This window comes from Dipodomys merriami, unplaced genomic scaffold (genome assembly GCF_024711535.1).
Source record: "Dipodomys merriami isolate MVZ:Mamm:240054 unplaced genomic scaffold, mDipMer1.0.p SCAF_9, whole genome shotgun sequence".
Lineage (NCBI taxonomy): Eukaryota > Metazoa > Chordata > Mammalia > Rodentia > Heteromyidae > Dipodomys > Dipodomys merriami.
In genome coordinates, this window is record NW_027206512.1 from 17,960,079 (window position 1) to 17,978,938 (window position 18,860).

Genomic DNA, 18,860 nt, shown 5'->3' on the forward strand with positions numbered 1-18,860 from the left:
AAACACATAAAAAGGAAGACACACAGTAGGAAGGTGTTTGCAAGTAACATTCCTTCTCTTAAATTTTCTTTATGCAAGTCTAAAGGAAATGATTATTACTATAACTATATTGACACTCATTTTCCATTTCAAATTTCTTTCATCCACCAGGATAGTATTAGTCAGTCAACATTAACTGATATAATAGTAGTGAGAACTTTTAGCACAACTGCTCAGGCTCATCAAATAGCCCAAAGCAAAGCAGGGAAAGTATGCCACATAGCAGATTCTCTATTTATCCTAGACTTCCATGACTATATTCCCAGGAGTGAAGTCATCCATTTATATTTACCACCTAGGAGGTTTGGTCAGATAAAAATAAAGAAGTATAAGTAAAAATTGATATGAGAGATTTAAGAGAGTAAAAGAAATTTATATTAGGTCAAGCCACTCAAAAATTCATCCAGTAAAATAAACCTATACAGGGACGTCACTTACACATCATTGAATAAAGCATTGTTCCAACTGTGTAAACTATGTGGTTACTATTGATTAGTTAACCAATTACTTAGCTCTCTACCAAATCCCAATTTAAGTCTTTTATGATTAACCATGATTTGCCTTTCATATTTGCTCATTATCAATTGCATTGCTGAAGACTGTCCATATTTCCTTACTGTTGTGACAGGAATTCTTTGCTGAAGCTAAAAAAAAAGAAAAAAAAAACAAACAAGAAGGAAACTAGCTAAGAATAACACTATTCCATTTTTTAAATTTAAAATATGTTACAAAACAGCTTTCAGTTAAAAAAATTTTGACAGTGTATATTCAATTTTTCAACTAACAGATGCACGTACATAAAATTATGTGATTGAAATTCAGCGTCAGGGGCTTTAGTCATTTACTTTGGGCAAATTCAAGACATCAGTTCATAATATTGCTCTTGAAATAACCTTATTTGCTAATGCAAGAGTGGGATGTCTATGAATTGATAATATGGAAGTGTTTGTTGAATTTTTTAAATGCTATTATGTGTGTGTTTTAAAGAAGGAAATTACTATGATTTGTTTTTAATGGATTTTTTTTAAAGAAATAAAGTCAAAAGAATATTTAACAATGTAGAGCTATTTAGTGTGAAAAGAAACCAAGCCTTAAGATGTTTACTTCAGAGTTTTTCATTGTAAAGTACCAACAATTGATACTCTATTTATTAATAAGAAATATGAGGGCTATTAGCAACTATGTAATGTAAGAGTATAAGAAAATTTATAAGAAATATCTATGAGATTTGTTCTATGTTCTTGTCAAAGTCTTCACAAATATGTATTTAGTAACCTTAATTAAAGCAATAAGCAATTCTCATGAAGACAATCCAATAGCAAAAATTGTTTCAAATTATTAAGTCTACTTTTAAAAATATTCTGCTAAAGTCTTGTCATTTTAGGAATGAAAATGAGCTAAATCAGAAGCACACTGTCTCAGAAATTTCTTTTCATTATATTATATAGAAGATATCCTCAATAAAGGAAGCAATGTGTTAATTTACATTGTTAAGGCAAGCTCCCCTAGAACAAGATTAGCTAGTAACAAATCATTAGATATTGTTTCCACTTGGTAAGCCACACTGAGTGCAGAACTTATCTTTAAAAAAAAAGATTATCATTGTTGACTCTTCATTTCTAATCAAGACTTGAAAATCACTTGTAATAATGAGGCTTTAGGGCTGGGAAGGTGGCTCAGTGCTTGTTTTGCATGCATGAGGCCCTGGGTTCAATTCCTCAGCACCACATAAGCAGAAAAAGCCAGAAGTGGTGCTATGGCTCAAGTGGTAGAGCACCAGCCTTGAGCTGAAGGGCTGAGGGACAGCACCCAGGCCCAGAGTTCAGCCCCCACCACCCACCAAAAAAAAAAAATAGTGAGGCTTTAAAACATTACTTTATTTCCCCCAATCAACCCTATTTTCATCTACCTCAGTAACTGTAATGTTCAGCACAAAAAGTGCTTTTATTAAGAAAATAAGCCCTAAGTAGGAAGTGATCACAGAAACCAAATGTTTACAGGTTCACTGTACTATGTTGTATAGCTAACCTATAACTGACCGGCACATTAAAGATGAAAGGTTCACTGTCTCTTTACTATGGACTTGAGCTGTTCCACATGCAGTTTCAAGAAGTGTTGACCATTTATCACTTAGCGATTGGGGACTGAATTTGCAAATTAGTTGCAGGCATCTGTTTAGGACTCTTTCACTTGTATGATGTCAATAAAAAGAATGGCATGTAAAAGATATCTGTGTGTACCGGACCAAATATATGTCTTTCAAGCTAGAGATCTGTTAGGATAGCTACAGTTGAAAAATGCAATCTTTCTTCCAAAGACACATAGGTTATCCAGAGTTCTTAGACTTTAGTAATATAACTAAGTATCTCAAAGACTTTTCAAACACTTTAATTTTTCAACAGCCAGAAATATCAAATGTGTCATTTCTATAATAACCATGGCCATCCCCAAATAGAAGAGGTTGAAAGCACTAGGTTCCTTTGGTGTGGAATCAAGTATCCAGAAACGGATGTGTCTAACCACCATGATCGAATTCCAAAACTGACTTGATGCTATTTTTGTGTCTTTTTCTGCCCAGTTTACTGATCTATAAAATAGAAGTGATCACAAGATCTACCTTCTAGGTAAAAATTACATATCAATTTAGTAAAGACCTTAACATAATGCTAAACACTCAGTAGAAGTAGCTATCTATTATTATAAAATATGATGATTCCACCTAGCCCAAAAGGCTTGGTTTTGCAAATAAGTCACCTTAACTAGGGTTCTGTAGTAGCAGGCATTCTTATTATTTTTAAAGATACATTGACCTGAAGGAAATGTGTTTTCCCTCCAAACAGAACAGGCTCATTTGCAAATGCTATTACACATGTACTGTTCTTAAAGCCAAAAATAAAATACATATTTTACCCTTAGTTTTTGAACCTTTTGTTCAAGGTAGAGCTTTATAAGAAACAATGCCTTTGTAATAAGACATTTTTTTCCTCACTAGGGAAGGTGGTTTTGAATATTCAATAGGGCTTCAGGCTAGTGATTTGGTGGTTCAGTTTCTTGTCTTCCACAAAGCCCTTGACAAAGGTCACAAACAGTTTGCTCATTCCTGTTATTAAAATAAAGATGGAAAGCATTGATGAAAGTTCTGCCCAGCAGCTAACTTCATCATCTGTAGCAGTTTCAACATATGCTTGCGAGGTAATGAAAAATATAGTATTAAATACACTGGCAGATTGAATCTTGTTTCAGGATAAATATAGTAAGTCATTTTTTTCCCTCCTCATTTCCTCCAAACCTGTTTAGCATTAGATGGTTAATATCATCACGGATACATGACAAAACTATTGCATAATATACTGCATTTCAGACCAGCCTCCACATAAAAGTGAGCCACAGAATGCTATGAACATTAATCCAGCATTCAAAATAATGAAGTGCTCCTAGCCAACCCTCTTCAAAAGCCTTCCACTTGTATAGTTTTGTAGGAACAAATGGTTTTATAAATCTGACATGCTTTTCTGGTCTCATTTAATAATATGAAAACCCCATTTTTCTGAGCTAGAGTCAATGTTAAAAGTTTTTGAAGAGCTATTTTGTAAATAAAAGGAAACTCTTCTATACAATTTTTATGATGTAATTATTTCTAAAAGGCATTTTAAATGATTTTTTAATATTGTTAATCTCCAAGAACTAGAAAAACACGTTATTTTGAGTGCCAATATTTGTCTAGTATATAGTTGCTTGAGGTAAATGTATAGCTATTCAAAGTCTATATATAATGTACATATAATTTCAATTTCCATTGATGAAAAGCATTTAGCTATTAACCTGAAAGAAAAATCAGATATGTTAACAATAATTGAATAGATGTTTATATTGAAGAGTATATCGCCATGACCACATTGCTAGATGCTGCCTCTCAACTTGTTTGGTTACATTGGACAAACAATCCAATTTCCTCACCTCAAATCCTTCCACCAGGGCTTTGGCCATCACATTTCCCTTTCAGAAATGATGAGAATAAAAGCTGCTAGCTCTCCCTTACAGAAACAATAAATGGCTCAGCTGCAACCATTACTCCAGAATCTAATTAAAATGGAATTGCAGATGCTGTGGATTTCTTTCTTTCTTTCCCTCTTTCCTTCCTTCCCTCCTTCCTTCCTCTTTCTTCCCTTCTTTCTTTCCTTCTTTCTTTCTTTCTTCCTTTCTTTCTTTCTTTCTTCCTTCCTTCCTTCCTTTCTCTCGCTCTTTCTTTTCTTTCTTTTTTCTTTCCTTCCTTCCTTCCTTCCTTCCTTCCTTCCTTCTTTCCTTCCTTCCTTCTTTCCTTCCTTTCTTCCTATCTTTCTCTTTTCTTCCAAATGATACAAACAACTGCAAGGAACACAAGTGTTTATTTTCCATCTTTTTAAAAATAATGACCACAAAGAACCTAACCATGCAACAAGCATGGATGTGATATAATACTTAAGTGTATGTATATGTATATGTGGTACTATAAAGATATAAAGCTTAACCACAAACTCTGACAACCTACCATTCAATTTAAGACAAATGTTGACATCTACTTGAAAAAAAATGTTTTACTACATTCAATGCAAAATATTTGTTGCCCTGTTATTTCTTGTGTCACAAGTTTCTAATGTCTTATTACTGGTTTCTGTTTGGATTCCAGTATATTAAGAAAGTATAAATTAAACAGCTTGAATCTTCTTAAGTTTACTGACTTATTTTGTGGCCTGGAAGAGGGTCTATCTTGGGGACCATCCTTTGTGCATTTCTTCTGTTTTGAGCAAATTTTTGGTAAATTAAAACTATTCTTAATCCTAGTAAGCCTTGCTGTATAATCTCTTGTCTGTTATTAAATGCAAGGTATTTCAATTTCCATTTAGCATCATTGATTTCACTCATGTTAATCTTTGTTTCATGTATTTGAAAGATCTGTTCTTGGGTACTAAAAAAACAAGAATTATTCTCACCTGTTGGTCAATTGACACTTTATTACTATGAAATGACCCTAGTTTTCCCTGATATATTTTGATTTACTGATAGATCATATCTCTGCATATTTTAAGTTTCATACAGTGGTATCTTAGCTTTTCTAAGTGCATTGTTCTTTCATCGCCATTTTAAAATTATCAAGTTCTCCAAAAAGGTTCTGTTGGCATTTTAATTGGAATTTTGTTAAGGCTTTAAATCATTTTGTGAAGACAGGGACAATAACCTCATAACAGTAGTCTACCTTAGATGTATATTAAGCACCATAGTTGACAATGGAGTAGTAAAGATTTTACTTGTAAAGTAAGAAAGTAAACAAAGATACATATTATTAAAACTTTCATTCATCACTGTATTGGAGGACCTAGCCAGCTCATCAGATACAATATATGACATATAAAACATAAGGACAGAAGAAGTAATAAAGATCTAATTATTAACTGACACATAAAATGTATGAGATAATATATGTATTAACTAAATATGATATTAATATGCAAAACTTGTAGCAATCAAGTACTAAAATATAATGTGGAAATTACAATATTAATAAAAACAAAGCCTCTAAGATGTGATGAGTAATAAGTTTAAAAAGAAAATTATTAAAATAAGCATGGAAATATGAATTCTAATCACTAGTGTGGATGTATAAAAAATAGATTGTTGTTTTGTATTGGACAGTGCTGGGGTTTGAACTCAAGCCCTTTCCTTCCATTCCCACCCTTACACACCCGAGACCCTGTTTGCAGGCAGACACACTATTACTGGAGTCACTACCCTCGTCTTTTTTTTTAATTGTGAAAATACCGTTCAGAGGGGTTACAATGACATGGGAAAGATAATGAGTACATTTCTTATCAAGCATTGTTGCTTCCTCCTTTGTTTCCCCTTACCATCCCTTCCCATTTCCCACCCCCACTCCCCCAACACACATACCCCACCAAAGTTGTAAAGTTCATTTTTCGACATAACGTCTTGTACATCTCATTGTTGCAATGGGTCCACCTGTATCCCTATTTAAACAATTTGCTTTTCACCTTCCCCTCCACAAATTATACCAACATCAAATATAGTGAAAACAGGGGTTATACTGTAGAGAGGGACATACATTACCCTCATCTTTACAGCTTTAGTTATTTTTCAGATTAAAAACCATCCAAGACTTGGCCTTAAGCCTGTTATCCATTAGTATTTTAATCTCTCAAGGAGTTGGGACAAGATGTCAATTATTAGAGACTATGTTATCCTTTAGGTGTCTATTGAGTATAGTCAACTCTACCTTATTATGCCAAAGTAGACCTAGACAAGGTATAAGTTAACACATATAAAACTATTCCATTAAGCTTCTACTACTTCCTAAGTAGTTGAGATAACAGGTATGAACCACCTCACCCAGTTGCCAAGTGTATCTGAATGGTATATATTATATACTTATGTATCATATATGATATATATGTATATATAAATATGATAAATCCGCTCTGGGTTTGGAAAAATTCAGCCTAACTTAGCAGGGTTGAAAAGTATAAAAGGAATATTAGAATTATAAGGATATAAATAAGAGATATATTCAGAAATATTTATTTACTTATTTATAGATTTTGTGTGTATGTGTGTGTTTGTGTGTGACAAAGACTCATTATGTAGCCCAGGCTAGCCTTGAACTTGAAATCCTCCTTCCTCAATCCTTTAAGCTTGTGTCATTCCACTCAGCAAAAACATTCATTTTTAAACCCATAGTAGAAAACATTCCAGAGTGTTTCCCAAGATTTCCACCTTCTGATGTCATACCTTGTATACTGCCCTCATCTTGAATGTGAATAGGATTTGCAATTTATGATGGCTTTGAGTTCCATGGTTATGATGTACAATACAATGAATTTTAAAGAAATAAAGTCTCATATACTTAACTAAACAAAAATTTATGTGACTCTTGATGGGCCTGATATAATGTGAGCCATTAAAAGAGTGACAAGATTTGCATTTTTTTATGACCAGAGAGGTTGAACATATCTCTTTATGTGTCTATTGGCCATTCACACTTCTTCTGAGAAGTCTCTCTTTTAGTCTTGAACACATTTATTAATTAGGCTGTTGTTTCTTTGAGGATTAATATGATTAATATGATTTTTTTGAGCTCTAAGTACTTTTTAGATATGAAGCCCTGGTCTGATGCATAGCGGTTAAAAATCTCCCATTCTGAGAGCTTTCAACTTATCTTGCTAGCTATGTCCTTTGCCATGTAGAAACTCTTCAATTGGTTGCAGTTCCATTTATCTAGTCTTTCTTTGATTTATTATGATTCTGGATCTTAGGAAGTTCCAACCTGTGCCAAACAGAAGATACTTCTACTGGGCTGGGAAAATGGCTCAGTGGTAGAGCGCTTGCCTTGCATGCATGAGGCCCTGGGTTTGATTCCTCAGCACCACATAAGCAAAAAGAAAAAAGCCGGAAGTGGTGCTGTGGCTCAAGTGGTAGAGCGCTAGCCTTGAGCTGAAGAGCTGAGGGACAGAGCCCAGGCCCAGAGTTCAGGCCCCACGACCTGACCCAAAACAAACAAACAAACAAACAAAAGAAGATACTTCAACTAACCCCTAACAAAACAAGTTTATGCATTGTGGAATAGTTCACATGACAGAAAGAGGGAGCAGCTCCTAAAGAGGAGAAAGGTTCTCAGTCTGTAGACAACAAGAAAGTAAGAATCCTAGTCATACAACTACAAAGAACTGAATCTTAAAAGTAACTTGAATGTGCAGGTAAAAACCTGACCCTGAGAAGATCTCACAATTCCAACTAAAACCTTGGTTTTAGCCTTTTAAGACCCTCAAGAAATCCAGCTGAGACATGTAATACCTAGACTCTTGAAACAAAAAAAAAAAATGTGAGATAGAAAACATATGTGTGTTTAAGCTTCTGGGCTGTCATAAACAATAAAAAAATTCATCTAAAAATAATAAAATTAAGCCAGATATATAGAAGAGGCAAAATTATTTCACTACAGTCATGCAACAGTATGATTAACCCATACAATGCTAAAATGAAATAAACTATAGCCATATTTGATAATGTGGATGAATCTCAAATCTTTTTGAGAATAAAAATATAAATCACAAAAGTATACACAGTATGATTCTATTTATATGCATATGAAACTAGACAAAAAAGGAAACCAAGTGCTAGTAGTTTACACAAGTAAACCTACCTACTCAGGAGACTGAGACCTGAAGGATTACAGTTCAAAGCCAGCCTGGGCAGAAAAATTTGAAAGGCTCAAGTGGTAGAACACCAGCAATGAGCAAGAAATTTGAGCAAGATCTTGAAACCTTGAGTTCAAGCCACTGTACACATGTGCACATACGCACGCACACACACACACACACAAACACACACATTCTCCCACAGCCAAAGAAAGAGAATTAAAAATGAACAATTGTTAATATAAGGACAAACATGAATGAAAAATATTTAAAATACAGAATGAGAAAGCTACCATTACAGCTATGTTTATTGTAGCACTATTTACCATAGCTAAGATATGGAACCAACCCAGCTGCCCCTCAATAAATGAATGGATCAAGAAAATGTGGTGTGTAGATGCCCCTCAGTAGATGAATGGATCAAGAAAATGTGGTATCTATACACAATGGAATTCTATGCCTCCATCAGAAAGAATGACATTGCCCCATTTGTTAGGAAATGGAAAAACTTGGAACAAATTATATTAAGTGAAGTAAGCCAGGCCCAAAGAAACATAGGTCCCATGGTTTCCCTTATTTGTAATATCTAGTATATGTATGAGTCAAGCGGAAAAGGTCAGATAATGTGATGTCAGGAAAATGAACCCTTAGATGTGTATTTTAATGTTTTTTTCTTTCATGCATGTGTTTCTAATGCATTTATAAGATTATCTCTTTGTTGCTTTGTATGTCCCTCCCCCACAGTATAACCCCTGCTTTCACTATATTTGATGTCAGTATAACTTGTGGAGGAGATGGGGAAAAACCAGTTGTTTAAGGATACATGTGGACCTGTTGCAACAATGAGAAGTACAAGTTGTCATGTAGAAAACGAACTTTACAACTTTGGTGCGGGGTGGGGGGGAAGGAGGGGAAAGAGAAGGATTGGGATTGGGGGGGAGGGGGGAGGCTGGGAAGGGCTGTGAAGGGTAAACAAAGGAGGAGGCTGCAATGCTTGGTAAGAAATGTACGTATTATCCTGCCCATGTAATTGTAACTCCTCTGTACAGTATGTTCACAAATAAAATTAAATTAAATTAAAAAAAAGAAAGAAAAAAAAGAAAATGTGGTGTGCGTATATATATATATATATATGCATATATATATGTATATATATTCCAGTATATCCTGTATATGTGTGTGTATAGAATTCTATGTTTTTATCAGAATTACACCACCCCATTTGTAAGGAAATGAACGGACTTGGAAAAAATCATATTAAGTGAAGTAAGCCAGTCCCAAAGAAACATAGGTCCCATGGTTTCCCTTATTTGTAATAATTAGTATATTCTAGGATAATCTTAACAGATGAGCAGAATAGCTTAATAGCTATGTACATATGACCATATAAGATGATGCTAAGCGAAATGAACCCCAAGACATGGACACAAGAGCTTTTTCTTTGTTGTTATTGTTGTTTTTCATGTATTACATGATCTCTTCTTTATTTTATGCCTTTTCCCCCTATGGTTTATCCCCTGTTGTCACTGTATTGGATTTTGGGTATTGTATATATGTTTGTCTGAATTAGGGAAGGGAAGGGGAATAAAAACAAATGGTAAGACAAAGGACAAAGGAGGAACCAATGCAACAGTGATTCTTACAATGCAATATGTTGGAAATAATCTGTATAACTTAGAGGGGGAGGGAAAGTGGGACAAAAATGAGCAAGGGGTTAACAAGTTGGATAAAAAAGGTACTCACCACCTTACTTACGTAACTGTAACCGTATGTACTTCACCTTGACAATAATTTTTTTTTAAGCCAGGCATCAGTGGCTTGTGCCTGTAATCCTAGCTACTCAGGAGGCTGAGAACTGAGGATTATGGTTAAAAGCCAACCTGGGCAGGAAAGTCCGAGAGACTCTTATCTCCAATAAACTACTCAGAAAAAGCCCAGAAGTGGTGTTGTGGCTCAAGTGGTAGAGTGCTAGTCTTGAGCACAGAGAGGCTCAAGGACAGAGCCTAGATCTTAAATTCAAGCCCCAGGACAGGCAAGAAAGAAAGAAAGAATATCTCTGGGAAAGAAAGATATTTAAAAGGGTTATAAAAGCTACTTTAAATGGATTTCTTAGTTCAAAGTACATGAGAGTTTATTTTTATAATTTTTAAACCCTGTTGTCATGCTGTATAAATTCCTTTATTTAGCCGTGTATTTCACCTATAAAAAAAAGTCTCTAGATTTTTGAAAGTTAATATCTTGTCTTCCTACATTATACATTGAATAATAAGTTCATCAAGTGGAAACATTATGTAAGGCTCTGTAAGTGCATTTAAATACAGCAACAGCAGAATCAGCCATGGAAGTAGTCATCTCTTTACTCTAATTAGGGATGGCAGTTGAGGCAGATTAGCAAAGTGATTCAGGAGACTCGTGACCTAAGCATCATCTTTCTTCTTCTGAGTTATATGCTTTGCATGTTCAATCTGGGCTGTGTTGGGAAAATGAAGCCTAAAGAAACACTCAAGAACTACTGACAGTGAGAGAGAAAGACGCAGGCAGAAAATTGCAAAAAGAGAACAAATTTAAAATTTTAAATTGCATTCCTTGAAATAATTACAAAGTGAATTGCAAACTAGTGCTTAACTGGCCATATGATTGTGGTGAATTATTTATCCAGTCCAAACATGCAGCCTACCTTAAAATGTGGAGCTGTTTTGCTTATATAGCTTGAGTAACATATTGGGTTCCTCTAGAGTTATGGAATTTAACTTAGTGGGAGCTCTGGAAACTCCATCAAACATGTATTCCTAAAACGTCCTTTCCATATTCGTTTTGTTTTGTTTTTCTTTCTTTTTCTTTGTAACAAAGTCTTTCTATGTAGCAAAGACTGGCCTTGAACCCATTATTTAGCCACAGGCTGGCTTCAAACTTGATCACACTGCCTTATTCTCCTGAATTTTGGGGTTACAAATGCTCATTGCCATAAAACTTCTTGATGAAATGTTAAAAATCCATTTGTTTCTAGATTGTTATATTAATCCTCTAAATCAAGTTCTACCACTCGAAATTCAGTTTTGGAAAAAGGGTAATAGAAACAATCTGGCTTAAAACCATGACATGAAAACACTTCGCAGTAAGGCTTTGTATAAGTCATCTATGTGTCTTGTATTCTCATTTTTAATGACAAAAATAATTTTAACTCTGATTTCCCAAAAGTTGATTACCATAATTAGTTAGCAAGGAAAACTGTGTAAATCCAAATTACTACATACTTTTAACACTTTATGGTTTGTAAATAACTACTAATCTACAACTAAGGGAAATGGGTACAAACAGGAATGCAAAATCTAGCTATTACTGCTGGTAAAGAATAGAAAGTTATTTATTTTGAATTTGTATCACATTGAACTCTATTAAGATGTACAATAATATATATTAATTAAAAATAAAATTAAAGTATTTTTAGACGGATTATCACCAACACTGGGAAAGCAAAACACAAATTTCCTCATTTAGTATAAAACTCTTTATGACAATTTGCTTTAGAGTTAGAGGAAATTAACTTTATTAAATTTCAGTTTAATACTAAAATACCATATCATCCACCTCCATTTTGATTTCTACCTGCTCACCCCAATGAAAGCATAATTTATCTGAGCTAAATTAATATTCCACAGAATTTTAGAGCCAGGAAATATCCATGACACCATGTGGTTCAATCCAACAATAACTATATTTGGTATACTAGTTACACAAAATTTCTTTTGAAATAAAACATTTTAAAAAAATCTTGATTGTTTGTTTAGATAATCAGTGAAAAATGTTTATTAACTCCCTGCATTTGAGAAATAATACATTTTTAAGCAACTGAATTTTGGCATTCAAACCCCAAATAATTAAATTAACTATCAAAGTGACAAGACCATGAAGAACAGAGATTATAAAGGAACAACATTTATAAATGTTGGCAATCAGTTGTATACCAGGAAACCAAAAGCAATTTATGTGGGAGTTTGGCATGCTAGCGACTCTAAAATCCTATGACTAATTTCTCAATTGGTTTTATTTCTCTCCACTTCCCACTTCATAATATACATGAAAGCATTTGACCATATCCCATGTGCCAAGGGGGCCATAGAATAAAATATATCTGTTAGGTTTCAAAACAAAACAAAAAAAAACTGATCTCATAACTGACAATGAACACCATGCAAGATTTAAATGGGAGTGTGAGATAAATTAGGTTTTTTTCTCTGATGTCTTCTTAGGAGCCAGAGATTGGTATTCCCTTGTCTTTTTGTCATTCTAGTGCTCAGTTACTAACCAACTGAATGGAAATTCATTCATAGATTCTGATTTGCACTCTCTGAATATCTATCAGGACTTTAGAATGACTTCTTAAAAAACTGTATCAGCTAATTATCCTTAACATGAAGCTCTCATACATTGGATCATTCACAAAACAGCAGAGTGGAGGGCTGGTGACTCATGCCTATATTCCTAGCTACTCAGAAAACTGCTATCTTTGAAGACAGCCCCAAGCAGGAAAGTCTGTGAGACACTTAACTCCGATAAACCACCCAAAACAAAACAAAACAAAACAAAAACAGAAGAAGAGCTATAGCTCAAGTCCTGGAATGCCAGCCTTTCCCCAAAGAGCTGGAACCCAGCGCCTGAGTTCACCTCAGTACATACACAAAAAACATAAAAACTAAGTAACAGAGCTATTATTCTATCCCTATGAAAGAAAAGAGGGATCCCATCACACCCCTCTCCTCAACTTCCCTAGTTTCGTTTTCACTTATGTCCATTGGGTATGTATTTGCCCACTTGCATTTGCTCTTTCCGGTCATCTGAACTCCTCCAAATAGTGTCCAACTCCGTAAATTAAGACATGTTTCAGCTTCCTGGTATTCAATCAACAAGCATCATTTCTTCCTGCCACCTCACCTCTTTAGTGACATCAAGCAGTCTCTATCATCATTTCCTCTCCATTCTGGACCTTCACTTCCACATGTATTTCTGAACAATGATGTTTATGAGCTTTCACACAAATCATGCTCTCAGGACACTGTCAGTGACTTCTAGGTCCAAAACCCACCCAAATAAAAGCAGAGAAAAGCATCACAACCCCAATAATGGCTTTCTCTCTTCCTTCTCAGTTTCCAGTCCCCCTGGATGCCATGGACCAAATCTCCCTGGAAGCCAGTTGACAATGAACTCTGAGAAATAGTTTGCAGTTGAACAGCAGAAAAATGTCTTCCCAAGGCATGCAAGAGAAATTTAGAGTTGCATTACCAAATTATATTCAATTTACTTATTTTAGATAATTAAAATGATCCGCAAGTATCTATGTAGCTTACATGTTGTAGCATGTGCTAGATAATATAGATGGTTAGTGAAAATAATATGAATAAAAAGTAATACAGTAGAAGTACCATCATATTTTCTCATTATATGCTTTAAGCAACAATAATGGACATTGTTACATAAAACTAGGTACTACAATCATACAATTTCATAAAGAAAGAATTTATTTTGCCTATCTTATTATGTTTATACTTCCAACTACATAATTCATTCCATAAGCAGAATGCCACATAAGACATAATATGAAGCATGTAATGTGCTAGTGTGGAGAAATACTATTTTTATAAAACAGGATCATGGGGCTTGGGGGTTTAGCCTAGTGGAAGGGCGCCCGCTCAACACACGCAAGGCCCTGGGTTCGGTCCTCAGCCCTGGACAAAGAAAAAAAATAAAATAAAACAGGATCATGTCCTCACAGAAAAGGAATTAAGAATAAAGCCAGGTGCTAGTAGCTCATCCATAGAATCCTATCTACTCAGGAGACTGAATTCTGAGGACTGAGATTCCATGCCAGCCCAGGGAGACAAATCTAGGAGATTCTTATCTTCAAGCAATTAGCAAAATGCTGGCAGTAGAGATATGGTTCAAGTGACAGTGTCAGCAGTGAGCAGAAAACACTAAGCAAGAGTGCAAGTCCCTGGGTTCAAGCCTCATTGCTAGCAAAAAACAAATAAATAAAAAGAATAAAGCAAAACATGCGTATGTCAAAGATATGAGTGAAAGCAACTCACATATGAGGAGGTTAATTCATTTTTCCAGGGGAAAGAGAGTGAGAAAAGGCTTCACCTAAACGGTGGCATTTGAGTCATATCTGTAAAATTGATAACCAAAGCATATAAATACTCCTTTAAACCTATTCCCATACACAGCAGTCTTATTAGCATGTCTTCAATTGGTATCTGATTGTTCTGTTGGATCAATCATAATACTGAATCATTTCAAGAAAAAGCTTGAAAAGAAAAAGCCCTTACATTTCTACTTATTTGGCAATGGAGAAATCTAGCAGGGATAATTACAATTCTCAAGCAGTGCATGCTACAGTGTTTCTTTTACTATCATTCCCACCTCATCCTTTCATTATTCTGCATTCCATGTACTATGAAAAACATCACACAGAGTTTCTTCAATCAACTTGAATCCATTTTTCAATACAACACAAGAATCATACAGCCCATGGTTCACAATTCTATTCCCAGCTACTCAGGAGGTTGAGATCTGAGGACAATGGTTCAAAGCCATCCCTAGCAGGAAAGTCCATGAAACTCTTAACTCCAATTAACCACTAGAAACCTGAAGTGAAGGTGTGGCTCAAGTAGTGCAGTCCTGACCAAAACAACAACAACAACAACAACAATAATAATAGACAGAGCCCAGACACAGAGTTCAAGCCTCAGTATCAGCATAAAACAACAAATATAGACCTCTAGATCTCATTGTTTTAAATTCCTCCAGTCTCTAAGAAATGCATTTCTTTGTTCTCCTAAATTTGGAAGAAGGATTTAGATAACATTTTGCTTACCGGAAGTTCTCTTATCCAAGATATGGCTGATCTTCTCTTTGCTACTCCTTTATTAGAAATCTTTCATCATGTACAAACTCTTAGAAACAAAGAGCTTAGTGTTTGTATCTTGAGACCCTAGAACAAGGCCTCGATTTATGAACTCTCCCACCAGACCCTTGCTCCCTGACTGGTTGTAACCCATGTGGCTGGAGCCAGACCAGGACTTAACAGCTGCTTCAAACAGACTAGGGTTCTGTACACACACACACACACACACACACACACACACACACACACACACACACACACACACACACACACACACACACACACACACACACACACACACACACACACACACACACACACACACACACACACACCGGTTCTTCCATTCCTGGGCTGTGACTCATTTTGTACATTATCTATATCTCACCCTTGATTCCTCCCTTTCTCCAGCTGTAACCCATTTTGTACATTATCTATGTCTCACCATTAGTTACTTTCATACCTACCCCCACCAGATAAAAACTATAGCATTCCCACAGATTCACTATAAAATGTACCAGACTGTATGCGGGGGTGAGTCTCTAGCTTTGGCTAGAGGCTCCCCTCTGCAAATTTTCCTCCCAAATAAATCCGTACTGGCATTGGCCTCTTTGTCTAGCTTCAGTGCCTTTTTTGTGTCTAACATTTGTTCCCAGAACCTGGGATTGCTTATAGACTAGATTCTGGTCTCCTCACTATCTCTTTCTCTCTCCCTCGCCTCCCTCCCAACTTTAACTGCTTCACTAGAATTACATCTCATCACTGGACCCTTCAACCAACACTTCTCAGTTCTGGTGAGTCTTCTCATTTGGTTTCTCTTTTAGTTTTCTGAAGAGTAGGGGACTCTGGGGAAAAGTGCTGGCGCTGGACTGAGCGGAGAAACTCAAGATTGAGTGGAGTGGAATGGAGCTATTATTTCTCTGCAATGACCTGGAGTACGAGATTATGGGCTTAACTATTAGTGAGATAGTTGCAGTGATGATTCACATGATCCCAATAGTCTGTTTAGAGTCAGACCTTGACATCAGATTTCCTTGATGCATAATACATTCTTACAGTAAAGCTGATACAATGACTCAGGGGAATTAAAAGCCCATTTAAAATCTCATTGTAAGATTTGGAATTAAATTGACCATTAACAGTGAGAAAGAAATGTAGTCTAAAGGTCATACTGAAAATATACTATATAGGGATTGTTTATACAGCAATGTTTGAGTCATATGTAGAAGTAATGCAGAATGGAGGATATAGAAACATAAGGTTAAAAATAACTTGGCTAAGGATTGTACAAAAACTAGACTCAAACAGTTACCTTACTGTCAAATTTGATAACCATAAGATTAACACTGAATCAGGCACAGAAGCTTTCTCTCCATAAAATATTAATAGATACAGCACCAGACCTTAGTAGGACCACAGAAGCTTTATTTGCAACAAAGTTATGTATTAGATGTCTTTGTATTAAATTATTGCAAAGAGTGAAAATTATGAAGGCCTTCAATTTATGATAAACACAGATTACCAGCCAGATATGATTGTTTATACCTGTAATTCCGCTGCTTAGGAGTGGAGGCAGGAGACACTCGGAGGATCTCAAGTTTGAGTCCAGCTGCATAGAGAGATACTGTTTCATAAACAAGCCAAAAAGAATGTCAATGAACTCTGATCAGTGCTATAGTCTAGAAAGTAGAGGCATTGTTATGATTCGTTGGTAAAAACCTCTACTTTTCCTCAGCTTGAGGAATGTAACCAAGTATAACTTACCATCAATGCTACATTAAAGCATCATTGTCTTTAGTCTAGGGTCCTTACTTTTCCTGAAATGGAAATTAATGTGTATAGACTCAAGAGAATATGATGGGAACTTCTCTGGCAATGAAAAGTTTATCAGAATAAAACTAGTGTTGAAATTTTAGTCTTAGGTGCTGTGGCCAATGAATCAGGAAGACCCTTTTCCCCTGACAAACACATTGCAACATATTTTTTCTATATTTATGTGTGTGTAAAAAAAATGCATTATTGTGATTACTTAGGTTGATTTTTATACCCCGCCCACTCTGGAATAAGCCCAACTACTAGCAATTACCATCCTTGATATTAACTAGAAACTATTCAATATGACCGTATAGCTCTAACTTTGGCTGGTTTTAAAATGTTGATATCTAAGAATACAATGTCCAGAAGTTTTGGTAGGCCAAGGATGTTTTTTAAAGTATCTAAATACACTGTAACCAAATACATTGACTGGGGCATCCTTTCAATTGTTCAACACTTCAGAGTACATATTCCTATCCATAGTGTAAATCATATCCAAAAGATAAATTTCTGAATGGGAAAAATACTGAAATATAACTTCTACAAGATACAGTCAGCCAAAACATTTATGTCTTATGTCTTAAAAACTTAATGATTAAAGCACAATGTATGACATCTATGCAATTGTTGTAGTAAGCACATTAATTGGTACAATTTTTTTTGGGGGGGGGGTTCCGGTCGTGGGGCCTGAACTCTGGGCCTGGGCGCTGTCCCTCAGCTCTTCAGCTCAAGGCTAGCACTCTACCACTTGAGCCACAGCACCACTTCCAGCTTTTTTCTTTTTGCTTATGTGGTGCTGAGGAATCAAACTCAGGGCCTCATGCATGCAAGGCAAGCACTCTACCACTGAGCCACCTTCCCAGCCCTAATTGGTACACATTTTTAAACTTAAAAATATATTTAAAAACCTAATCAGATTTTAACAAAAAAAGTGGTCATTCAATATATGTTGCACAAGTGATTGGAAAGAATTGACCGAGTCTAGAAGAGTATATTTGTGACCTAGCTAGTAGTATATTTACAACAGAATGAACTGTGGTGTTTGAATTCTTAGCTTGGTTATGAAACTGAGAAGGTTTTAAAATACATAAATAATTCTAGAGCTCATATTCAACTTATGTTTAAAAAGTGTAATAAAATGTGGCTTTTTTGCATATTAGAGAAATACTGTAAATATTGCTTTATCAAAATGTCACACATTTTTGAAAACTGTACCTAGAAAGGGAATTTAGAATTTATGACAAAATAATGCTGCAATGCAGTGATGAAAAGATGTTTTTTTTAAAGTAAATTGTGCTAACTCAAGTGTACATGTATGTAGGAAAAATAACTAAAGTATTACCTCATACTATACATAGTAATAAATTCCAATTGTTATAGATACAAATACAAAATATAAAACTAATTATTCTAGCAGAAAACACAAAGGAAACCTCTGTGACTATGAAGTAGACAATTAGAAGGCACTTAAAAATTTTAAGAGAAGAAATTTCACCATATAGAAATTCATGTTTGCTATTATTAAATACATTAAGAAAGGTAAAAGCTAACCAATAGGAAAAGATATTTATTATAACTGTATTTGACAAACGATTTCAATCCATGACATATTTTGAAAAATAATCCATTTAATTAAATATTGAAATAAAAAAATATGACCCAATAGGAAAATGGGCAAGATTTGTAACATCCAAAAAGAGAACATAGAACATCTTCATGGGCATATAAAAAGGTATTTGATTAGCCAGGGGCCAATGACTCATGCCTATAATCCTAGCTCATCAGGAAACTGAGACCTGGGGACCTTGGTTGGAAGCCAGCCTGGGCAGGAAAGTCCATGACACTATTAGGTCCAGTTAACTACCAAAAAAGCTTAGTAGAAAAGCTCAAGGTCAGCGTCCAGGCTCTGAGTACTGGGG